The following is a 23,564-nucleotide window of genomic DNA, read 5'->3' as shown; positions in this document are numbered from 1 at the left end:
ACCCAGCTCCCATTGCCGTTCTAATGTGACTTTAGAGAGGTCTGACCTAATTTCACACGAAAAGTCGGGACCCTTAAGCGTCTTTGCTTTTAAAGCAAGATTCAGGATTTTTTCTTTCAGGGTATAAGTCTGAAAATTTATCAGAATTTTTCATGGTTTGGTTCTTCCAGGGTTAAGGCGAAAAGGATCACGATGGACCCTCTGGATGTCTCTATCGAGGAACTCTACTCTTTCATCTAAGTTTAAAGAGTCCTTCAGGAGCGAAACCACGAATGCTTTTAGGTCCTCCCCCTCTCGTCCCTCAGGGACTTTCAAAATCCGCACATTGTTCCTTCTTGAGAAGTTCTCGAGAGACTCGACCCTCTCCTTCATGGCTTCTCCTTCCCTCCGTAATGTCTTGATCTTACACTCAGCCACCTCCAAATTCGCTTTTATGGAGCCCACCTCTCCCTCTAAACTCTCTGTTCTCTCGAATAGTCCGTCCACTTTTCTTTCCAATATTTCGCAAGCAGCTCTTATTTCATTCTGGTTTGCCTTGGATATTGCAAAGTCACTTCTAATCTCCTCCCTCATGGCTGACATCGCGGTCAAGATAGTTTCAATTGAGTTTTTTTGGCTCCCTCCCTCCTCCCCCCTCCCCCGACCCCCGTACAAGTGATCGTCATGGAGTTTGTAGCCTCCTTATCCTGGGTTTGAACAAGAGCCATAGTAGTCTCAGTAGTGCAGGGAGGGACAGGGCTGAAGGTGGAAATAGAGTTAGTATTAGGGATGGAGGTAAGAGGAGCAGGAAGAGAGGGAAGCATGAGGGGATGCGGGGATATCAAATCCCCTGAAGTGGGAGCCTGTAAGGGTGAAGGCATTTCCGGGGTATGAGGCTTACTTATAGGCCCCCCTTTAATAGGGCCTGCACTTAGCTCAGGATGATTTACTTCTGCCATACTTGACCTTTTTATTAGGTTTCCAGATTTTTCGGGGTTAATAGCTAGGACCTGGGGAGAACTTTGAAGAAGGAGCGAAGTGATGGGGTAACCCGGACCGCGCTATTCAAGGTACTTTTATCTTTGTCCTTTCTTCTCTTTCCAGTCTCCTTACTCACATGTCCTTCCTTACCCTTCTCACTGGAAATATCAGGAGACCGACCTCCCTCAGCCTTATCTTTATCTGAGCTAGATATGTTAAATTACTTTTACACCTCCGGGTATCTTTGGCCAATGTTTGCCCCAGTTTTTATGCCACGTACGCCCTTTCCTCTTCCCTGTCTTTTCCCCTTATTTTTTGCGGGTGTGCCCCCAGGTGATTGCCGTTTATGGGTGTGGTTAGTGCCTGCACCCACCTCCTCCAGCTCTCCCCCAGCCTCAACCTCAACCTCAGAAGCACCTCCTGATTCACAGAGCCCTTTATCAGAGACTAATACTATGGGGCCCCCTGCGTGACCATGGTCATCCACTATGACAGTCTCCCCCAACCTTCCCACCCCCCCACCAAACCTCGCTGCAGTAGCTCGCGAGCCACCGCCCTACGACCTCTCCTTAGCTCCACGGCTGCTTTTCTCCACTTGGAAGGCAGGCGGGGGGGTTGAGTCTCTCTGTTGGAGCCAAACACATCGGCTCCCTCCTTGAAGTCCGCTAAGAAGGAAACCGCCACAAAGCAGGAAAAGTAGGTCCAAAAACCTCCAAGATCCAAGTCCGTGTATCAGCCTTTGTGATCCTGCTGGACGCAGAAACCTCACTGTAACCCCCTCAGGTTAAGGTCTCTCTCTCCTTCCCCTTTGTAGCGTTTTCCAAGCTCCACAGGGATCACACCATTTCTATCTTTCCTCGTATTCCCAAGCATAAAACACTGTATACGCCAGATAGACAGAAGAACTGCCGCCGTATCTGAACTCTATAGTGCTTTCCGCAACCTCAGGTGCCAGAATCACAATCAAAGTTTTCACCGTGCTCGGCTGTGCACTACTAAAAAAACAGCCAATATCCAAGCCGCTGAATGCTGGGTGCTGAGACCTCTTAGATCACCTCAATTTTAAGGAATCACACCGCCAGTCTCTCTCTCGCATTCCCAAGAGACGCCGTAACACACTAGGCACCGCCGAGAAAAGCCATCACACGCTGGGTAATTAATTAAACGCACGTCGCCTAAGTCCGTGGCGTTTCAAGGCTCCAGGGGTCCAAGGCTAAAATCCCGCCCGCAGCAGTCACTCCGCCGTATTCAACTGCGCTCTGCACGGCTTAAACCGGGTAATAGCCTCCGCTGATGCAGTGGTGCAGGAGCTCCGGGAGAGACGTGAGTGCCACACTAGCCTGCGGCCGCCATGTTTCCCCCCCCCTGCTAGTTAATACTGTTAATTTTTTTATGGAAGTTTAACTTTGCGAGTTTGAACAAAATTTTATTCATCACCTCGCTCCATCAATGCCTAGGAAGGACATGAGAAGCTCTGAAGGATCATGGGGGATTTATAGGAGTAGTCCTGCGTGCTGTTTGGCATGTGTAATTAATTTGCGATGTAGTTGCCGAGGCTGGTACTTTGGGGTAAACCGTTGTCTCTCATTTGGATGTCGCAGCCGTTACTTGGAAAAGATGTCCTTTGGAAAGATAAAGACGGTATTTGAAGCATGTGCAAGAAGCATTGCCCTTGATGATCAATGGGAACCTGGATTTATAATTTAAGTCAGCAGCTGTGTTCTTATTTCCCTCCATTTCTTCAAATGTATTCCTTATCAGCCCACTGAAAAATGTGTATTCTTTAGAGCTTCAGAATTGAACTAAAGGTCATGTGAGTTCAAAAAAAGACATACATTTTTCCCTTCTGTTGGAGTCTACTTGTTAGTCTGGGGAACATGAACACAATAAAAAAGGCAACACAGAAACCTGTTCTTTTATATAAGCTTTTAAAGTTAAAAAAAAAAAGACTTTGGGTATCTATTCAGACATTCAGTGCTTTTTGGGTATGTATCAGGAAATTTTGCAATTATCTTAATTAATTGTCGTCGAACATGTAGTATGGGCTTGCAGGCTTATTTTTGTATCCACGGGTTCAGGCAGGGAATCTAAAGCTTGATAATCATGAGACTGTAGATTACACAGAGTTTGCAAAGGCGATCTATTAAGTCTCAGGTAAGACTGATCCACTTTAGTGATAATTTAATAGAGTAGGCGTTCTTTCCATTGCTAACCTTGTTTCATTTGCTTTTCAGTTTTTTTCCTTTTTCCTGCTGTTCCCTTTCTTTATACCCTTTCATACCCTCTAAAACTCTGTGCTTTTCCTAGTATTCAGAATCGGAGATATCAAGAAGTGGACCATATTATACGTTGCTCTGATCCGGAGGAGTTTTCTCGTGCCATTGTGAGTCCTTGACAAGGTGCACCTAATTACCATTCTTATTATATGACATCCCTAGTGTAATGGTTAGCCCGGTGGTTAGATGAGAAACATCATCAAGAAATGAGGAGCGATAATGCCATCGGAGATCTCCTGCATCATTTACTGACACGTACAACAAAATTCCAGCAACTGCCCAAGGTGGTGTGAGTGGCGATTTGATGCTGCCAGAGATTTCATACTAGAGCAAACACAAAACCTCCGTATGCCTCTGTCATCCAACTGGATAGCCTGATTCAAGCATAAATAATGGGGCATGTGGACATGTCAATTATTTTTATACTTGGGAAAGAGCGAACAAGTTGACGCTGGGAGACTGTTTTAAAGAAGGGAAATTGCTCACTATGCGGAAGATGGTGGTAGCAGGGGCGGCTCTAGGCTCATGGCGGCCCTGGCCAGGGAGCCCGAAGAGGGCCTCGGAAGAGGTGGTCCGGGCGAGGCAGAGCACGGAGGCCAGTGAAGAGGGGGGGGGGGAGGGGGTCAGGGTGTTTGGAAGTGGAACAGAGCCGGAGGCCCCAAATCCCTGCCAGGGGCCGCCACGCAAATATGCATCCATCTTCAGGGGATTATTATATTAAGGATATATATTGGCGTGGTGGCCCCTGGGGTTTGGTGGCCCTGTGCAGGTGCACAGCTTGCACATGCCTAAGGCCGCCCCTGGTGGAAAAACTGGAGTTTCCTCCTGCACAATTTCTAATCTATGGTCAACTTAGAAGCCTTTCAAATGAGGTTTGTGGTTCTGAAGGTACAGAGACCCCAATACACGAAGCACTGATGCTCCTGTTCACCATGGAAAATGGCAGCAAGCTGATTTCCTGTTTTTGTAAATCACTTATAGACATGACCCAAATTGCCATATTAGCCACCAAAATGAGATGGGAAACTCGTTTCGAAAGTGCCTTCACGCTGATGAATGCGATAGGATGAATGACTACCCACATAGAGACTCCAGAAATGCATGGCACAAATATGTTCAATTTAATTAATCTAAATGCTAAACACCTCGGTGATTGAACAATATATTAGGGACAAATAGTCAGAGGTGCCTGAGATGTGACAACATAGACACAGACTTTACTGACATGATACTGGTAACAAATGGTGCAAGTACTGAACTGAATGGTGCATTGGGAACTTAGCTGTGCACTAGTGGTGTGCCGTTTGGGGATATTCCCTAAAACATAAAGCCAGCAGAGCTATTCATAGGTTGACCTTTATACTAGCCAAAAGGTGTATTACCATGCACTGGAAAGCTGATGGCCCTCCGGGCCTAACACATTGGAAATGGAATGTTAACAGAGAGGCTGAGTGAACATTATGATTTTACAAGAAGAATTGAGAGGCATCAGACAATTCCCATTGTGGAAAAATGGAGCAAAATCTTTTCCGCCTTCGAAAATCCCGATCATCATGACCCTCATGACACAATAACATAATGAGTAAATAGCAAAGAGCAGTGGATTTTGAAGACAACACACTAAGGGCCAGATGTATGACAGACTTTTGTATGTGCAAATGAGTTTTAGACCCGTTGGCTCATGAACAAAACCTGTGACCCATGTACTAACCCTATTTTGCGAGTCGCTAATTTAATAGTGACTCGCAAAATAGAGTTAGCGACTTGCTATTAGGAAGGGGCATTCTGATGGCGTCCCTTCCTAATAGGCAGTCTGAACCCTATGCATTTTTTTCTAATGCATCCCATTTTCCTTTAAGAAAAAAGGACTGCAAAAAAAAAACTGCTTTATTTAGAAGCAGTCTCAGACATGGAGGTCTGCTGACTCCAGCAGGCCACCATCCCTGGGAGTGCCAGCCAGTCCCAAAGGGTCGCAAATTGTGACAGCCTTAATATGTATGAGGCATGCAATTTGCGACCCTATTGGGAATTGCAAATGGTGTCTCAGTCACTGTTGTACATTGACAATTGCGACTCGCATATAGCTACTTGCAATTTGGCGCAATTTGCGAGTTGCAATTGCCAATGGCGTATATCCATCCCATACTGTGAGATTTAGAGGTACTAGTATGGGGGGCAGATCAGAGGAGGGGTACAAGTGTTTGTGGAAAGGGATTGCACATTGTTTAGTTGTTCATGTATTAAATTGCTTGCTTTTGAACTGTAGGGAAAAAAGGAATATGAATTGGCCAGCTCACTAGCCCTTTACAAATTTGGACAATATGACAATATATGAAGTAACAGGAGATGTAAAGAAATCATGGAGCTGTTATTTATGGTTGAAATTGGTAGTATGATGTTACCTCATGTAAACATAAAACAATTGTCTGACTTATAACATGAATACATTGTAGGATGTCTACTTAATCCCTTGCCGGCGCTAGTGCAGAACGTTCTATTGCGTGGGCGGGGCTGCTATGTCCAAAGGACGTTCACAGCAATACCGAGGTAGTGCACGCGACGTCCGCTGGACGTCGGCAGCAGCGATGGGGTTAAAATGTAAAAAACAGATTAGAAAAATACAGACTTTCTTTCATGGAATCTCTCAGATTAAAATTACATTTCTATTTCTAATTATCGGATTTTTGTGTTTCTGTTTACTCTATTTTTAGGTCTCGCCTACGCAGAGCACATGCGCTGCATAGGAGAGAGACCTAATGCCATCGGCACAGCTTTGGGGGCACAAACGTGCACGCATTGCATTGCTCGCAATGGCAACGTGTGCACGTCTTGCGATTTCCTTGCGGGAGCGTGCGGCGCCATATGGTGGCACCATATAGTCGTACACTCCCACAAGGAAATCGCGCAGGCACCCTGCCCTGCTGGCGCATGCTTGTTTCCCCTTTACTGCTTTTGTTAAAAGTAACTGCCTCGCACACGTTTGCAGTGCTTGCTTCAAATGCGGCAAAAAGCATACACGTGTGTGGAACAATGATGAACAACGATCAACTTAGTGGCTGAAATGCCCTCCTCTCCACCCCGACGAGTACTTAAATCATGGGATAAAATAATTTTTGTTACCTTTACAATGCGCGCATTCCAAGATGGTCTCAATTGTAGCGTTTCTGGTTGAAATCCCTTAGTCTCCTTTTTGTGTTTCGATCTATTTAGTGGCTGACATGTCCTCCTCTCCACCCCGACGAGTACTTAAATCATAGGATAAAATCATTTTTGTTACCTTACAATGCGCGCATTCCAAGATGGCCCCAATTGTATTGTTTCTGGTTGAAATCCCTTAGTCTCCTTTTTGTGTATCAGCTAGAACCCTGCCGTGACGCTTTACGTAGAACACGTTCAACCACGGCTGTGCTAACCACCATGTATTTAGCACTGCAAGGTAAGAGGATCCTTCTCTTGGGCCCCTGCACCTCACCCCTGTTCCGAACCCAGATATGCTTAGTGGTCTCTTGATGCAAAGGCCAGCAATAATCCAATGTTGTTGAGCCTAAGGGAGATCGCTCGCCCCAAGAGCAATGGGGACAGACTTCCCGCTGGGGTATTAGTATCCACTCCGATCCTCCCCGGTCAAAGATCACTGATAGGCCACCCACCCCCTGCAACCATGGAAAGGAGATGTCAAGGATGTTTATCTTTTCCCCCTCAAGAGGAAACATGAATCGTTAATCTTAATTTAAGGTAACGCAATAGGGGGGGCAACGTGCGTCCGTTTCTTTTGCTTATGGGTTCTTTGAGGAAGGGTCGCAGGAGTCAGAAAGGTGTGGTCAGAGGCTCTGCTTATTGTTTTACCAGGATTTTCTTTACTTGCCCTGCAATAGATGGCCCAGCGATCCCTCTGCAATCTCCCGCTTGGCCACGAGGCCTCACTCCAAACAGGACATGGCAATTTAAATGCTGTTCAGTGCACCTGCGCCCTCTTCGTTATTAGTGAGGGAGAGTAGATGGGGGGATCCTACCCTGCGTTTTGGTGCCCCCAGGTGGGAGGGCCTCCAGCTATATTGACTGCTTCCTCCACAGCCCCTCCTTTCCTCCTAGCAGATGTTTTGGGCCCCAGTTGCAGACCGCTGCTGTGGCAGACCGCCTCTCTAGCTATGAGACACGGAGGTTGAGACTCCTGTACCCAAATCAAGGAAAGTTCTTCCCACCCTTCTTCTTGTGAGCAATGCCATTAGTCCCCTTTCGCCTTACTTTAAAAGTTCTAAAACGGGGGGGGGGGCTTGCCACTATCCCGCCAGTGTATTCCTGACCCCCTTTGGATATGCGCTCCACTGTGCATATCGGGGGCCCTCCATGGCCCAGAATACCTTGCAGTACTCAAGCTCTCCCTAGGCCTCTTGACTCTTGAAGTGGAGGTTCATCCAACTAAGCCCTGTGAACCTACTTACCCTTTACTTAATGCAAAAAATCTGTAAGCGCCTTGAACTTGCATCTAACTCTGCAGTTAATTCAGGCCTGCCAAATATTTGGGAGGGGAAGCTCAGCTGAACCTATTTTCCAATTATAATCTAATCATAAGGAAGGTTGGATGGGTTTCTCCAGAAAATTAAATGGGTAATACCAAGCACCTTGAATGATTATTTGCAGCGTCTGACTAAAATGGAAACAAGTTTTAGCTATTGGCATTGTAAATGACAATAGCTTTTAGTTTGGTTTCGTATTTATGTTTTAATAATCAAAACAAAAATAAAAGGCATTGTTATTTGCAATGTCAATAGCTCAAACTTGCATAAATGCGAGATCTATTGCATTGCAAATGCTTGTTCTAAATTGGCTTGGGATTTGTGTTGTGTTGTGTTTTTAGTTTATTACTGTCTGGGTGCTGAACACTTACCCATTGCCTCTAAGTCAAGCCTGACTATTTTGTGTCTAGGTACCACAGGGTTAAGCACAGGTTTATTCTGTGACTTTTATGGTTCACCCTGACAAGAATTATGATTATCATTTGAGATAGGCTTTCACCTTCTTTACTAATACTCAGATTTCTTAAAATGTTAAAATCATGCTGCTCCATTTACATGATCTCTTCATCACTTGGTTCCATCTAATGCTGTTTCGCTCTGGGTTTGAGTGGGTGAATGGATCAGAAGAGTAGGGCTCTTGATTATTTAATTGTTAAGGTTTTTTTTCTAGTGCTATGCATTTACCTTCTTTTATAGTTCGCCTGTTTCTTTATTCATTTACACTTGTTTATCTTTACCCTTGCTTTTGCTTTTACAAATAACAATACTTAATGTGTGCATTTGTTGTTTGCCTGTTTTATGTATTGTTAACAGAACTTTAAGCATTTTATATCTTGCTGAGAGGTGTGGTAAATGTTCTTTAGGTACAAATTGGATTGAAGATCCTGGTGGACTGCTTAGCCTCATGTGATTCAGGCATGGTCTGATCACTTTCAGTTGCTCAACTGAGGTTGTATCATTCAGAAATGGATGTGGGCATGCAGGTGTGGGTTAATCACCTGGCTCTGGCTTCCAGTTGTGTCAGAGATTAGCTCTTTAGACTTGGCCCTTCCTGCAGGGTCATCCTCAAAATGTTTGGCTTCACCCTCCTGTTTTCTGAACACATTTTTGTTGGATTTTAAGATTATGCGTACTTTACCACTGCCAAACCAGTGCTAGAGGTCTTTTGCTCTCTCCTTTAAACATGATAAAGTGGGATTGCACTCAATTGGCACATTTACTTTTCTTGTACGTCCCTCCCAAGTAAAGTGTTACTGCATGCACATGGGGCCTGTAAATGAAATGCTACTTGTGGATGTGAGAAGTTGGCCTTGTATATACACTGTCCACTAATTAAAGTGGGCACCTTGCACCAGCACAAACAACCCTTGTGATGATTTAAGAGGTCAAAGGTAACCAGGTGGTAGCTGTGGAGAGCAGCCTTCGGGCATAGTCTTGAAGGAATGTTAAGCAGCTTGTTTTACCAGAATGCAACCTTATAGTATTGGTTAAATGAAAAGAGACCCACTCAGTAGTTATAAAAATATGTATTTATTAATATAACACTCTCTAGTACTATACAGTGTCTCCTACACGGAGGTACTCACATAGCATAATGGACTTTGAAGAAACTCCATGGAAGTTAGGAGGTTGGAGAGCCACCCCATGCATGGATACCGTAGTACCAGTGTTACCTATCCCAGGGAACCCAGGTGAATAGGTCTGAAGTGGCAACGGGAACTGCTGTCGAACTCAATGAAGAACCACGAAGAAGAGCCACTGCTGGAAGGAGGAAAAGTGTCAGTTGGAAAACAAAGGTGGGTTCTTGTCAAAGAGTACCTGAAAGCAGAGGGGACAGAGTCTGGGTCACTCAGGAATGACCAGGGGCTCGGCAGACGAATGCTTACCAATGTCGGGTGCTTAAGGTGTGTTGATGGAGTTCTTGACTCTGCAGCCATGGGGACCAGGACACGTCGAGGATGACCAGGAGCCATATACGAGCTTTCCCATGAAGGATGTCGAGTACTGAGGGGTTGGTGTCTGGCGGGAGCACCAACAAGCCTTGGCAATGGCAACCCATGCAGAAGGTCAAGGAACTGTACGGTTCAGACCAGCAAGTACTAGGAGACTCACCAAAAACAGGGGAGTCGGGGCAAGCCTAGGGCAACCAGGGGAGCCCAAGAAAAGCAAAGTTGACCATCAAATGGACCCACTGGCCGGAGGCACAAGAGTCGCTAGAGGACCTCAAGAGATTTCACCACACAGCAGCCCGCGTAGCACTCAGTGTGAGGAGGCCAGAGTTTTTGGTAGGAAATGGTGCCAGAGATTGGGGCTACTCGGAGCCCAATACACTTGTCAGCAACCACCAACAAGCATATGCACTTGCAAATGAAATAGGTGCACAGGGGTCTAGGTATTGCAGCCCCCACATGAGATTCTGGCCTCAAACTTGGTAGAAGGGCCTCAGACCTCAATAAACATAGAAGCCCATCTCCTATGTTGCTGGATCCTTTGGAACCCATAGGCGCTCAGGAGAAGCCGACTGGACAGTCAAGATGTGGGGCCTGCGAGTGCAGGGGAGTGACTACTTCACTCCAAGGGAGATATCTTCAGTTGTCCTTGCTGCTCCACAGGTCCTGCGCGGATCCTGTATGGTGCACGGGCACAGACGATGCTTCAGACTGAGAGGAAGATGAAGTCAGGCCCAAACGAAGTCCAGCGACATCCAGAGTGTCCAGACGGTCGAAGTTCAGCGGTTTCTGGTTCAGAATCTTGTCCATATAGAATCTAGGGTCCTACAGCCAGATAAGCCCTTTTGTACCCACAGGAGAGGGTTTGACAGATTCAGGGGACACTCCCAGGGGAGGGTCTGGACAGTGGGGAGGTTACTCCCATGTCCTTTGTCCAGTTTCGCACCAGAGCAGGAGCCAACAGCTCCCAGGACTGGTTTGAACTGGACTATGCACAGGGAAACCAAATGTGCCTCTCATGCAGACTTTCAGTTGCTGGTAAGCGTGCCCACCCAGCCCTAATACACTAAATCCTGTCTGGGAGGTGGTCACACCTCCCTGTGACAGGCTGCCTATTGTTCTGCCTTACCCTGCTCGAGCTTGTTTCAGCAACAGGAGGGCAGAAATGTGTCGCTGGTCGGCAGCAACCATTTTGTACTGCACAGGACTAGAAGGCTGATACCGGGATCACCAGGGACCTCACGAAGCTCGCTTCTGAGGGGTGGATTCATACCTCCCACACCGGTTACTGGTGTGGGGGTATGATTCTACAATATTTGACACCAAACACAATAGGGTTGCTTTCAGCCGTTTTAGAGTTGGTCATCACACGATCGCATAATGGCACTTTATATGTAGTAAATGGCTGCTGCAATAACAACCGGGAGAATAGTCTCCTTAGGCTGCAGGGGTGTCCTGCTCATGCAGTGGCATCCTCTCACTTAGAACCAAGCACCTTGGATTGATGATTGTTAAGGCCTGCCATAGGGGTAACTGGTAGGTTTTAAGTGTAGTGACCCTTAGATATAGTAAACCTATATCTTAAGTAAGTGGTGCAGGCACCAACTTACACAGGCTACAATGGCAGACCTGTAGATCCATTTTGCATGGCCTTTCATGGGTGGTATAATACATGCTTCAGCCCATGGGAGGCCTCTGGGGGACCTATGCCCTCGGTACATGGGTACCATATACTAGGGACTGACATGGGTACCCCAGTATCTAATCTGGAGTGTACGTGAGTACATGGAATAACAGTTTAGGGAGAAAGCAGATTAGACAGGGGTCCTGATTAGCAGGATCCCAGTCAGGCTAGTCAAAAACAGTGTGTAACAAATAAGTGGAGAAGGGTCAAAGGGGAATCAATATTTATAGACACAACAGACAGATTACACCCCCATATACCATGTAGAAACAAACATATATGACTGTCAGCGGTCTGTGCTACGATAAAGGTAGAATACAGAAGCTATGTGTCTGAAAATATGCATGTGTCACCATGTACAGGAAATGAATCCCATCAGCCCACCCATCTGGCGGAGCATCATCATCTGGGACTTCTATGAACAGTCGTCTAGATAGGGAGACACACCTGTTGAAATAGTGTGTTATTCTCCACTTCTCTAAGACCACCAGCGATGGAGCCAACCATACAATACCAAAGAAATGGGTGAAATGGTGTGAGATACTAATTGCAGTGAAAGAAAGTGAAAGACAAACAAGTGTATAATATTAAAATTGGCTACCATGACAACAAGGACAATTTTAATAGGGAACAATCATGGTGACACTATTAAAACGAAAGTGTATGACAGTTTGACATAATAACTGTCAGAATTAGATGGTATAGTGGTCAACATGTTTCTGCCATTTCACAGGGACATTCCCTATTGGCTTTCATCAGGACCTAGAAATACACTACTGCAAATAAGAAAAAGTGCAAAACAACAAATTTATTTACACCAAATGATACCGGATGTATTGTTATGCGCGGAGAACTTCCTGCGTCTCTTTATCCGGTTTAAAATTCTATTGGATCCTTTCCTGAAAAATTCCAAGCAAAGAAACATACATATAGCAGACACATAGAACATACATTGCTACCCTAATATATAATGTTGCTCATAAGTCAACCTTCTGAGAGATAGTAAGCATGTTCGTAATTTTACATCACTCACCCAATGATTCTTGGGAGCACACCTCACCTCTCCTGGCCACTGCTCAGGAAATGGAGGCCCCGCTCTAAATCAGTGAAAAAAATCATAATGGTAATAATAATTAAATGGTAGTATTGGTTCTCTCACAGAGTGATGCCAAAACCCATTATTTCACTATATTTACAAAATCTAATTTGAACCTTGATATTTAGTTCTGAAAGAATACAGACAGCGGTATCCACTAAAGCCCACACCCGACGGCGACAGTGTATAATGATGTAGTAGTTAAATCAAATTTTAACCAAAACACCTCATGGTGTCATTCATGAGCCGAAAAGTGGCGATATCAATGTATTTGAAGGCAGCAATAGATAAAATCATGTTGACCCAGCGTAAGCGTTCTTCAGTGCAAAGCCTATGTGAAAGCAGCGTCAGTCACTCGATGTGTAAGGAGTGTGTAACGGAGCACCCGTCACCCTACCATTACTCACCTCTCCGTCGGTACCTCTGGCTTGGTCCTGAGCCACGGGGAGGTACCGACTGGATGAGGCGGTGTATTTTTCTATGATGTAGAAGCCAATCGTGACCTTCAAAATAATCACATGCTGTTACGGACCAGAAAGGGCAATGCAATTATTGCCGCGACCACATCCGGCCAAAAAACCTGTCATAAGTTTAAAAAACCATTCATTGGGCTAGGCGGTGTATTTCCTGTAACATATAAGCCAATCATGGCCTTGACAATGATCACGTGTCGATGAGGACCAGAGAGGGCAAACCGAATACCGTCATGGACCACAACGAGGCTGACAACCCGTCATCAGTATCAAAACACCGCTCATTGGGCTAGAACACAGCCAATAGCAGACGATGGTAAACGCGGGCTAGTATCCCCTCGTATCGGAAAAAATTTCATGTTATTGCAAAAATTAGAGTGCACAACATGTAATTAAATAGCAACGCCTGATATTGTCACCTGGAAAGTGCGGACAAACTATCGAAAGATAGCCCAAATGAATAAATATCATAGAGCAAAACCCTGCTGCTTAGGCAGAAATTGATCAGCAGTGGGGAGTGATCTCGGAACAAAGAGAAATTTTATACATGCTGTATTTGGCGCTACCTTGTCCTCTTGAAACAAAGTGCATTTCTGACAGAAGGAAAGTAAAAAGGGTTTTTCTATGATTCATAAAAAGGTTTGGAGGATCGAAAGATAAATAGCTAATATATAGACTTATACACAGGTACAGTTAGCAATTGCAGCTCAATCCGATGATGACGTCATATGAGGGCCGCAATTTGACAGGTCTTTAATCCTATTTGGAGCCTAGTTATATGTGTATATGGTAAAAGAATCTCATCTAAAAGGAAAATCACTACCAACCATGATGTATCCTGTGTAATATTAGCAAAGTAGACATATATGTTATATTATACCTATCGCAACCCAGCCAACAACTAGTCATAAAGAAAGCAGATAGAATGGACAGCTATAAAAACTGTAATATCAATAGTAAATATCATCATCTATTGTTAAGATCCACAGACCATACATAATCCCATAGACTGATGGTTATGTTTAAATGGACACCCATGGGATCTCATCATTCAAACACTGTGTGTCACTTTTTAATCTGTAGATCCATTTCTGTTCTCTGATGAAGAGGAATCTGGAGATATCTTTTATATGCGGTGGCACCCAAGGTTTTTCCAGAACTGTCCAACTCATTTCTTCCGGAGCATGTTTCATTTGAATAAAATGAGTGGTCAGTCTGGTCGCCTGTTTGTTGCACCGAATTGTGCTCTTATGCTAGTTTATTCTCAGTTTTATCCTCCTGGTGATCATCTCTACATAGCGAGGGGAGCAAGGACATGTGATTAGGTATATCAATTTGTCTGAGTTACAATTAGTGTGACTCTTGAGAATCCAAGGTCTCTGAGTACCTATCTCAATCATTAAGGTCTTCTTTGTTTGGGGGCAGGCCGAGCATTGGCCACATGGGTAGTGGCCCTGTACAGGTGGCAGATTCCATAGGTTATTGGCAGATATTACCTCTGTCCTGTGTGACCTGGGCCTAGTGTGTACTAGGCTGTCTCTTATATTTGAACCCCTTTTGAATGAGAAGAGTGGGGTCTGAATAACGAAGCCTGCTGTGTTCAGAATTCTCCAGTTTTCTCTCACTATTTTATGTACTCTTGTAGAGAGTGTACTAAATTTTGTCACAAAAGTTAGTCTCTCCAGAGGTGGTTTAGCTATAGGAGGATCCAACAGAGCTTCTCGATGGTTGTTCCGAGCTCGTTTTTGTGCTTTTTTTATCAGGCGTCGTGGATATTTGCGCTCCTGTAATTTCAAAGCCAAGTCCTTTGCATAGATGTTGTAATCCGATATATCAGAACAATTCCTGCGGACCCTCAGAAATTGTCCCACAGGTAAATTCTCCCGCAAGGATCTGGGATGATGGCTAGAAAAAGTCAATAAGGAGTTGCGTGCCATTGGTTTCCGATACAGCTTACTCCCAAGTCGTCCTTCTGCAGGGAAAATCATTGATTTCCAAACATGGTTGAATAATCAGAACCCTTACTTGAGGTTCACAGTCGAGTGCAGTAAAAATGAGCTCCCATTCCTGGATCTCACCATTTTCCCTGCAGAGGGACGACTTGGGAGTAAGCTGTATCGGAAACCAATGGCACGCAACTCCTTATTGACTTTTTCTAGCCATCATCCCAGGGGAAATCTCTGCACACAACGCCGGCTACCTTGGTGCACACTGCTGCTTTTCCGGACGGGCTCCTGACATCCGCCCTGGTTCCTCGCGGCTTCGCTCCCTGCTCGCTGTGGGCTGTGGTAGGGCTCCTGACATCTGCCCAGGTCTCCCCCCGCCGCCAGTGACGCCACACCATCCCGCGTCGCGGCCGCCGAGAGGGGGGGACTACAGCCCCCAAGAGCCTTAGCGCCGCAACCTACACCTGGTGCCCGGAGGCGCATAAAATGGCCGGACTCTCACAGCAAGGTGGGAAATCTCTGCACACAACGCCGGCTACCTTGGTGCACACTGCTGCTTTTCCGGACGAGCTCCTGACATGTTATGTTATGTTATGTTAAAAATGCTCTTTTATAGCGCACGGCTACTCCTAGGAGTGTCCCGGCGCTTTGACAAAGAGCCCTCATTCTGAGAGAAACACAACACTACTGAAACAGAAGAAACAAACACAAGATATTACTGAGTAAAAAGCCAAGTTTTTAAATCTTTCCTGAAAGAAAACAAATTCTCGGCTTTCCTGAGCGAGACAGGCATGTCATTCCAGCCTTGAGACGCCAGAAGGCGAAAAGAACGTCCTCCAATTCTAACCCGGCGGATGGAAGGAATCGAAGCTTTGAGGCTCCTGACATCCGCCCTGGTTCCTCGCGGCTTCGCTCCCTGCTCGCTGTGGGCTGTGGTAGGGCTCCTGACATCTGCCCAGGTCTGCCCCCGCCGCCAGTGACGCCACACCATCCCGCGTCGCGGCCGCCGAGAGAGGGGGACTACAGCCCCCAAGAGCCTTAGCGCCGCAACCTACACCTGGTGCCGGGAGGCGCATAAAATGGCCGGACTTCTCCCGCGACGCGGGAGCATGCCGGGAGAAGCCCGGGACAAGGGCGGGACCGTCTGCGGCCGTCCAAGGCCGATCGAGGCTGGGCTGGGCCACGGACTTTGGCTTGTCTTCCTTCATCTTAAAACTGTGAGACATTTGTTTATGTTACGACCCTTGCTTCTAAGCACGTGTATTTTTAGTAGTTACCTGGTATAATTATGTCTTAACTTAGATCGGCAAAAACCCCCTTAGTCACGAGTACAATGGATAACTACTTGGTTAAAGTAGTAAGTAAAATTAACAAAGAAAGGCGTCTTTCATTAAATCGGATAAGCCCTCCGGCTTCACCTACTTTTTTGTGCGATCCCACAGATATTTCTGCTACCGATCTTAGCTGCACCCAAGGCTCGCAATTATTAACCGGTAATGAAATAGATGCCCCCCTAGTGCTGAGTCAGATAGTTTTAGATAACTCCCAGGACACCTCACTACAACCTTCCCCGATATCTTCTCCAGTACCATCTCCGGTACGAAGAGTAGTAAGGGCTTGCAGGAAGCTACCTGCTAAGCGTGGGGGGTACAGGAAAACTAAGAGAGCCAGCACGCCACCCATAATTGAAGGGGGAGTAAATGAGACCTCAAATAAGACTGAGGTGGCTAAGCTGAATCCCGAACAAATTGACCTGTTGGCCAGCCTCATTGAATCTAAATTAGATCTTCTGATTAAACCTCTTATGGCCAAATTAGACCAGGTCTCAAAAGAAGTATCCAGACTAGGTGGCCTATTGAACTCTCAATTAGGTATGTTAAACAAGAGCACCCAGGGTGGGATTAATACTAATAAAGTCGCAGCTGCTATTTGTAATGGGGGTAACAGGATTACACAGCTTGTACCAACTACACAACCTGCACTAGTCTCCCAACTCCCCCCTGTAACTGTACCAGCCTCTATTCCACCTCCCCCCTCAGTCACACAACAGTGAGGGGAGAAGGGAGATAAATAGAAGACCCACAGTTAATCTCCCCCCAGATTGTGCACCATATATAGTGGTTTTAACTAACGTGCCTGGGGTGGATTCTCATCTTACTGAGCCGGGGATAGAATCTCATGATTCGTTGAAAAACAAATCAGTGTCGTGGTTGAACAGAAACTGTGGTTTCCCTCTGTCCTTCTCAGATGATATAATATCTACTCGTAGAGTTAGCTGGATAGGTACTTCGAGGAAAACCACTAGGGGGGTTGTATTATTGTTAATTTTAGGCATCCGCAGCATGTCGCCACAGTTTTGCTTAGAGCGGCTTCTCTGCAATTGTTGACAATACTGTGTGTGCTCGCCCCCTTGGTTTTTTCTATAACCACCATGGCAATACACCACATTTACACACTACTTTGCCCAAGTTAGTTCCATCTTTGCTTAGGCGTGGCTGCGATAAACCCCCGCAAACTGGAAATTATCCTGCGTATAGGCTGGACCCATTTCATTACAGGTTGCCCAGGCCTAATAGTCATTTTGATCACCCACTTCCACTGGCCAATCGATATTCCCCTCTATTATCTTTGGAGGAAAATTATTGACTGCCAAACACTCCAAGGAACAACGTACAGCCCTCACATTCTTCTTGTAGGATCATGATATGGAATATCACAGAAATTAAGGCCAAAGCAGGGAATGACACTTGGATCAACTATTTAAAAACTTATGACATTATAGCGTGTCAAGAGACCTGGGATCTGACGGATAGCTTCTCTTTGAATGGGTACAGTCACTTTTGCATCCCAGCAACTTGCAGTACGGCAGGCAGAGCTAAGGGTGGTTTCGTGAGCTTATTTAAACTTGATCTAAAGGGCACACTTACTTTGTGTAACTCAGGATGTCAACATTGTTTAATTGTTGAATTATCCTCTTCTGACACTCCCAAGATTTTATTTATTAATTTTTATAATTCACGTGCTAATGAGTTAACCAGCTTAAATCTAGATTTTTGGGAGAAATTCTTGTCAGTCTACAGAAGCAATGTGAATACTTTTGAAATAATCCTTTTAGGGGACTTTAACATTCATCCCTGCAACGAACCATGTGCCAACATAGAAGAGGAGGGCCCCCCTTATTCTTCTCCTATTCACCTTGAACACTTGAAACGGGTTGAGGCCCTTGAAAACTTTCTGGCAAGATGGAAGCTTTATGAATCTGGTTGCGGGGTAGGTGGTTCTAGGACCCCCACTTTTAAAGGGTCAGTCGATGGTACTATTATTGATTATATTTTTATGTCTTCTTTTGTATTATGTAAGGTTTTATTGTATAAAACTGAGGTCTCGGTCCTCAGTGATCATAACCTGGTGTCAGTACACATCATATCTGCAGACTTATTACCTTTTTAAAATGCAACACATAAGGGGGGTCTAAATGTGATTGCTAAAGATCAAGGACGCAGGTTAAAATGGTCCAGTATAGTTCCTGAAACTTTCCTCCAAGAGGTACTGGGCAAGGTTGAAGACGACGTGGCCATATGCCTAGAGAAGCAGGCTCAAAATATTCATGTGGTCATCACCTTTGATAATATTTGTAGGCAAATTAACCAAAGCCTACTTGCTGGCCCCAGACAGACAAGACATCATGGTAAAAGATGGTTTAATAAAAGATGCTCTGGGGCACATGCACGTTTACTTAAGGCTCTGAAGGTTACCCCTAAAGATAGAGTTCAAATAGCAAATCTGAGATCTGCTTATAAGAAAGCTATCTTGGACCGAAAAAAAGAGTTGAAAGAAGAGGCCTGGTTGCAATTACTTGCCCCATGGACCTTAAAAAATAGTGGGCACTTCTGGAAAATCGTTAATCAACCACTATTCTCGGCTGAGGATAACTCTCTTCTAGAGACAAATATCCCGGATGAGGGCTGGATCTCACATTTTGGGAAAATCTACTCAACCCCAGATTTGGAAAAACAGCAGATTAATATATTTCCTGGCTCTGAGGGTTTACATGTGATCTTTGAAGAGACAGAGGTAGAAAGAGCGATTGGACAGACCTTAAAAAATAAGGCCCCAGGACCCGACGGGGTTCCTTCTGATGTTTTTAAATGTGCGCCAAAATTTTGGTCTAAAATCTTGTGCAGTGTTTTTAACGTCCTGAATCAAAAAAATATACCGGAGTCTTGGAAAAAATCTATCATTATTCCAGTTTTTAAGAAGGGAGACAGGCAGGACCCCTCCTGTTGTAGACCTATCTCCCTAATAGATTCCTCAGTAAAAATCTTAGGACGTGTTATTCTGCACAAACTAAAGGTTTGGCTCGACGAAAGAGGGGTCTGTCAAACCTGCAATATGGGTTTAGATCAAAAAGAAGTACTTTAGACCAGTGTCTCAACTTGCAATTGCTTTTAGACAAATATACCAAGGCTAAAGAGGGGTCAATGTATCCGGTGTTCATGGACCTCTCATCGGCATTTGACCTTGTAAATAGGTCCAAGCTATGGCAAATTTTATTGGACACTGGAATAGATCGGGCCCTAGTTAACCTCTTGGCGGATTTACACTTGGGACTATTGGCATCTGTCCGGGTTACCACTGAGGGGCGATGCTCTAGTCATTTTAACTCAGAACGGGGGGTTAGGCAAGGGTGTATCTTGGCCCCCCTTATTTTTACGGTATATATTAATGCCCTAGATTCAGCATTAAAGGAGGCAACCCTTGATATTCCACGTATAGGGGAACTTGGTATTCCAGTTCTCCTCTACGCGGACGATGCTGTCCTACTTTCACGGACGGGGATTAGATTCCAACGGCTGCTAGATGCTTTTGGACAGTTTATGGGATCCCTGGATCTTAAAATAAATGCAAAGAAGTCTCAAATAATGATTATAGGGAGGTGCAGCAGGAAGAAGCAACCTAAAACTTTTTACTGTTGCGAAGAAGAACTTTGCAGAGTGCCCACATTCCCTTATCTTGGGATTACATTTGACGAGAGGGGGAATTGGGGCCCACAACTTAAAAACAGAAATATTTCTCTTGCTAGAACTACTTCTGCACTCCAGGGATTCTCAAAAAAACTGGGTGCAAGACCTATAGCTGCGCTGATGAAGATATATAAAGCAAAATGCATTGCAGCAGCGACCTATGGCAGCTCAATATGGGGCTATAGTCCTTTGGATTGCCTACAGGTAACAGAAAATACATTTTTGAAATCAGTTTTATCAGTCCCCTCATACACTATTCATTCTGAGCTGGGGGTAGGGTTCATCTCTGACATGATAAGAATGGCTCCCGTAATATGCTGGATGAAGACCTGGTTGAACCAGGAAATCTCCATGAACCATATTATCATGAAAGATTGTCTCCTACTAGAAAATTCCAGCAAGATTCAGTGGTTGACCTATATTAAAAATAGCTTTTTTAAACTAGGGAGACCGGAGCTTTTTTCAGCCCCAGAGATAATAACATCAAGGGACATTACACAAATTAAGGGAGCCATGGATCAGCTGATGTCTGGAAAGAGAGGAAATAGAGCTCAGAAAACCTACCGTAAGGGCTAATCTTATTGTTGCCAGTTTACCAGGCCCAGAAATGTATCTTAATATGGTGAACCGCCCCTACCATAGGTTTCTTTTAACTCGCTTCCGTTTTAACCTGATCCACTTGAATCTTGGTCATTTTCCAAAATGGAGCACTCCTGAAAATGCATTGCCGTGCTCTTGTGACAATTTTTCCACCCAGAACACATTGCATTTTGTGATGTTCTGTGGTCACTTCACGGAATCTAGAATGACATTTTTGGTCCCAATACTAAGGGAGGCGGGGTTCCTGCAAGTTAAGCCCGCCCTCTTGTATTTGCAATTACTAAAGACTCCCCGGATCACTTTCCATGTCGCTAGCTTTTTAGTGAGTGCTGTCAGAATCAAGAATAGGAGGATGATTAATTGTACATAATGTTCAAGGATATTTTATCCTATTTATTGTGATTTTTTTTTTTAACCTATGAAATTGCTGAGAACATCTTTTTAATTGGCTTAATATTTTTCCTTTTATTATGTGTAAAGAATGTATTTAATGTAAGTGTTGTTCCGTACCATTGTCTTTTTATGATATTGATTTATCGAAATAAAGTATTCTGACTGACTGACTGAACTTAACGATTGAGATAGGTACTCAGAGACCTTGGATTCTCAAGAGTCACACTAATTGTAACTCAGACAAATTGATATACCGAATCACATGTCCTTGCTCCCTTCGCTATGTAGGGATGACCACCAGGAGGATAAAACTGCGAATAAACGAGCATAAGAGCACAATTCGGTGCAACAAACAGGCAACCAGACTGACCACTCATTTTATTCAAATGAAACATGCTCCGGAAGAAATGAGTTGGACAGTTCTGGAAAAACCTTGGGTGCCACCGCATATAAAAGATATCTCCAGATTCCTCTTCATCAGAGAACCGAAATGGATCTACAGATTAAAAAGTGACACACAGGGTTTGAATGATGAGATCATGTGGGTGTCCATTTAAACATAACCATCATTCTATGGGATTATGTATGGTCTGTAGATCTTAACAACCGATGATGATAATTACTATTGATATTACAGTTTTTATAGCTGTCCATTCTATCTGCTTTCTTTATGACTAGTTGTTGGCTGGGTGGCGATAGGTATAATATAACATATACGTCTACATTGCTAATATTACACAGGATACATCATGGTTGGTAGTGATTTTCCTTTTAGATGAGATTCTTTTACCATGCACACATATAACTAGGCTCCATATAGGATTAAAGACCTGTCAAATTGCGGCCCTCATATGACGTCATCATCGGATTGAGCTGCAATTGCTAATTGTACCTGTGTATATGTCTATATATTAGCTATTTCTCTTTCGATCCTCCAAACCTTTTTATGAATCACAGAGAAACCCTTTTGACTTGCCTTCTGTCAGAAATGCACTTTGTTTCAAGACGACAAGGCAGCGCCAAATACAGCATGTATAAAATTCCTCTTTGCTCCGAGATCACTCCCCACTGCTGATCAATTTCTGCCTAAGCAGCAGGGTTTTGCTCTATAATGTTTATTCATCTGGGCTATCTTTCGATATTTTGTCCGTACTTTCCAGGTGACAATATCAGGCGTTGCTATTTAATTACATGCTGTGCACAATAATTTTTGCAATAACATGACATTTTTTCCGATAAAAGGGGATACTAGCCCGCGTTTACCATCGCCTGCTATTGGCTGTGTTCTAGCCCAATGAGCGGTGTTTTGATACTGATGACGGGTTGTCAGCCTCGTTGTGGTCCATGACGGTATTCAGTTTGCCCTCTCTGGTCCGCATCGACACGTGATCATTGTCAAGGCCATGATGGGCTTATATGTTACAGGAAATACACCGCCTAGCCCAATGAACGGTTTTTGAAACTTATGGCGGGTTTTTTGGCCGGATGTGGTCGCGGCGATAATTGCATTGCCCATTCTGGTCCGTAACAGCATGTGATTATTTTGAAGGTCACGATTGGCTTATACATCATAGAAAAATACACCACCTCATCCAGTCGGTACCTCCCCCGTGGCTCAGGACGAAGCCAGAGGTACCGACGCAGAGGTGAGTAATGGTAGGGTGACGGGTGCTCCGTTACACACTCCTTACACATCGAGTGACTGACGCTGCTGTCACACTGAAGAACGCTTACGCTGGGTCAGCATGATTTTATCTATTGCTGCCTTCAAATACATTGATATCGCCACTTTTCGGCTCATGATTGACACTATGAGGTGTTTTGGTTAAAATTTGATTAAACTACTACATCATTATACACTGTTGCCGTCGGGTGTGGGCTTTAGTGGATACCGCTGTCTGTATTCTTTCAGAACTAAATACCAAGGTTCAAATTAGATTTTGTAAATATAGTGAAATAATGGGTTTTGGCATCACTCTGTGAGAGAACCAATACTACCATTTAATTATTATTACCATTATGATTTTTTTCACTGATTTAGAGTGGGGCCTCCATTTCCTGAGCAGTGGCCAGGAGAGGTGAGGTGTGCTCCCAAGAATCATTGGGTGAGTGATGTAAAATTACGAACATGCTTACTATCTCTTAGAAGGTTGACTTATGAGCAACATTTTATATTAGGGTAGCAATTTATGTTCTATGTGTCTGCTATATGTATGTTCCTTTGCTTGGAATTTTTCAGGAAAGGATCCAATAGAATTTTGAACCAGATAAAGAGACGCAGGAAGTTCTCCGCGCATAACAATACATCCGGTATCATTTGGTGTAAATAAATTTGTTGTTTTGCACTTTTTCTTATTTGCAGTAGTGTATTTCTAGGTCCTGATGAAAGCCAATAGGGAATGTTCCTGTGAAATGGCAGAAACATGTTCACCACTATACCATCTAATTCTGACAGTTATTATGTCAAACTGTCATACACTTTCGTTTTAATATTGACACCATGATTGTTCCCTATTAAAATTTTCCTTGTTGTCATGGTAGCCAATTTTAATATTATACACTTATTTGTTTTTCACTTTCTTTCACTGCAATTAGTATCTCACACCATTTCACCCATTTCTTTGGTATTGTATGGTTGGATCCATC

General features: G+C 44.4%; 1 pseudogene; it reads left to right on the top strand.

The window, feature by feature from the left end:
- The first annotated feature begins 768 nt into the window (after positions 1–768).
- LOC144752656 (calpain small subunit 2-like) overlaps positions 769–23,564 on the top strand; it is a 28,967-nt pseudogene continuing 6,171 nt past the window's right edge.

Source organism: Lissotriton helveticus, chromosome 5_1 (assembly GCF_964261635.1).
Source record: "Lissotriton helveticus chromosome 5_1, aLisHel1.1, whole genome shotgun sequence".
Classification (NCBI taxonomy): Eukaryota; Metazoa; Chordata; class Amphibia; order Caudata; family Salamandridae; genus Lissotriton; species Lissotriton helveticus.
This window is presented reverse-complemented; position numbering and strand designations above follow the sequence as displayed.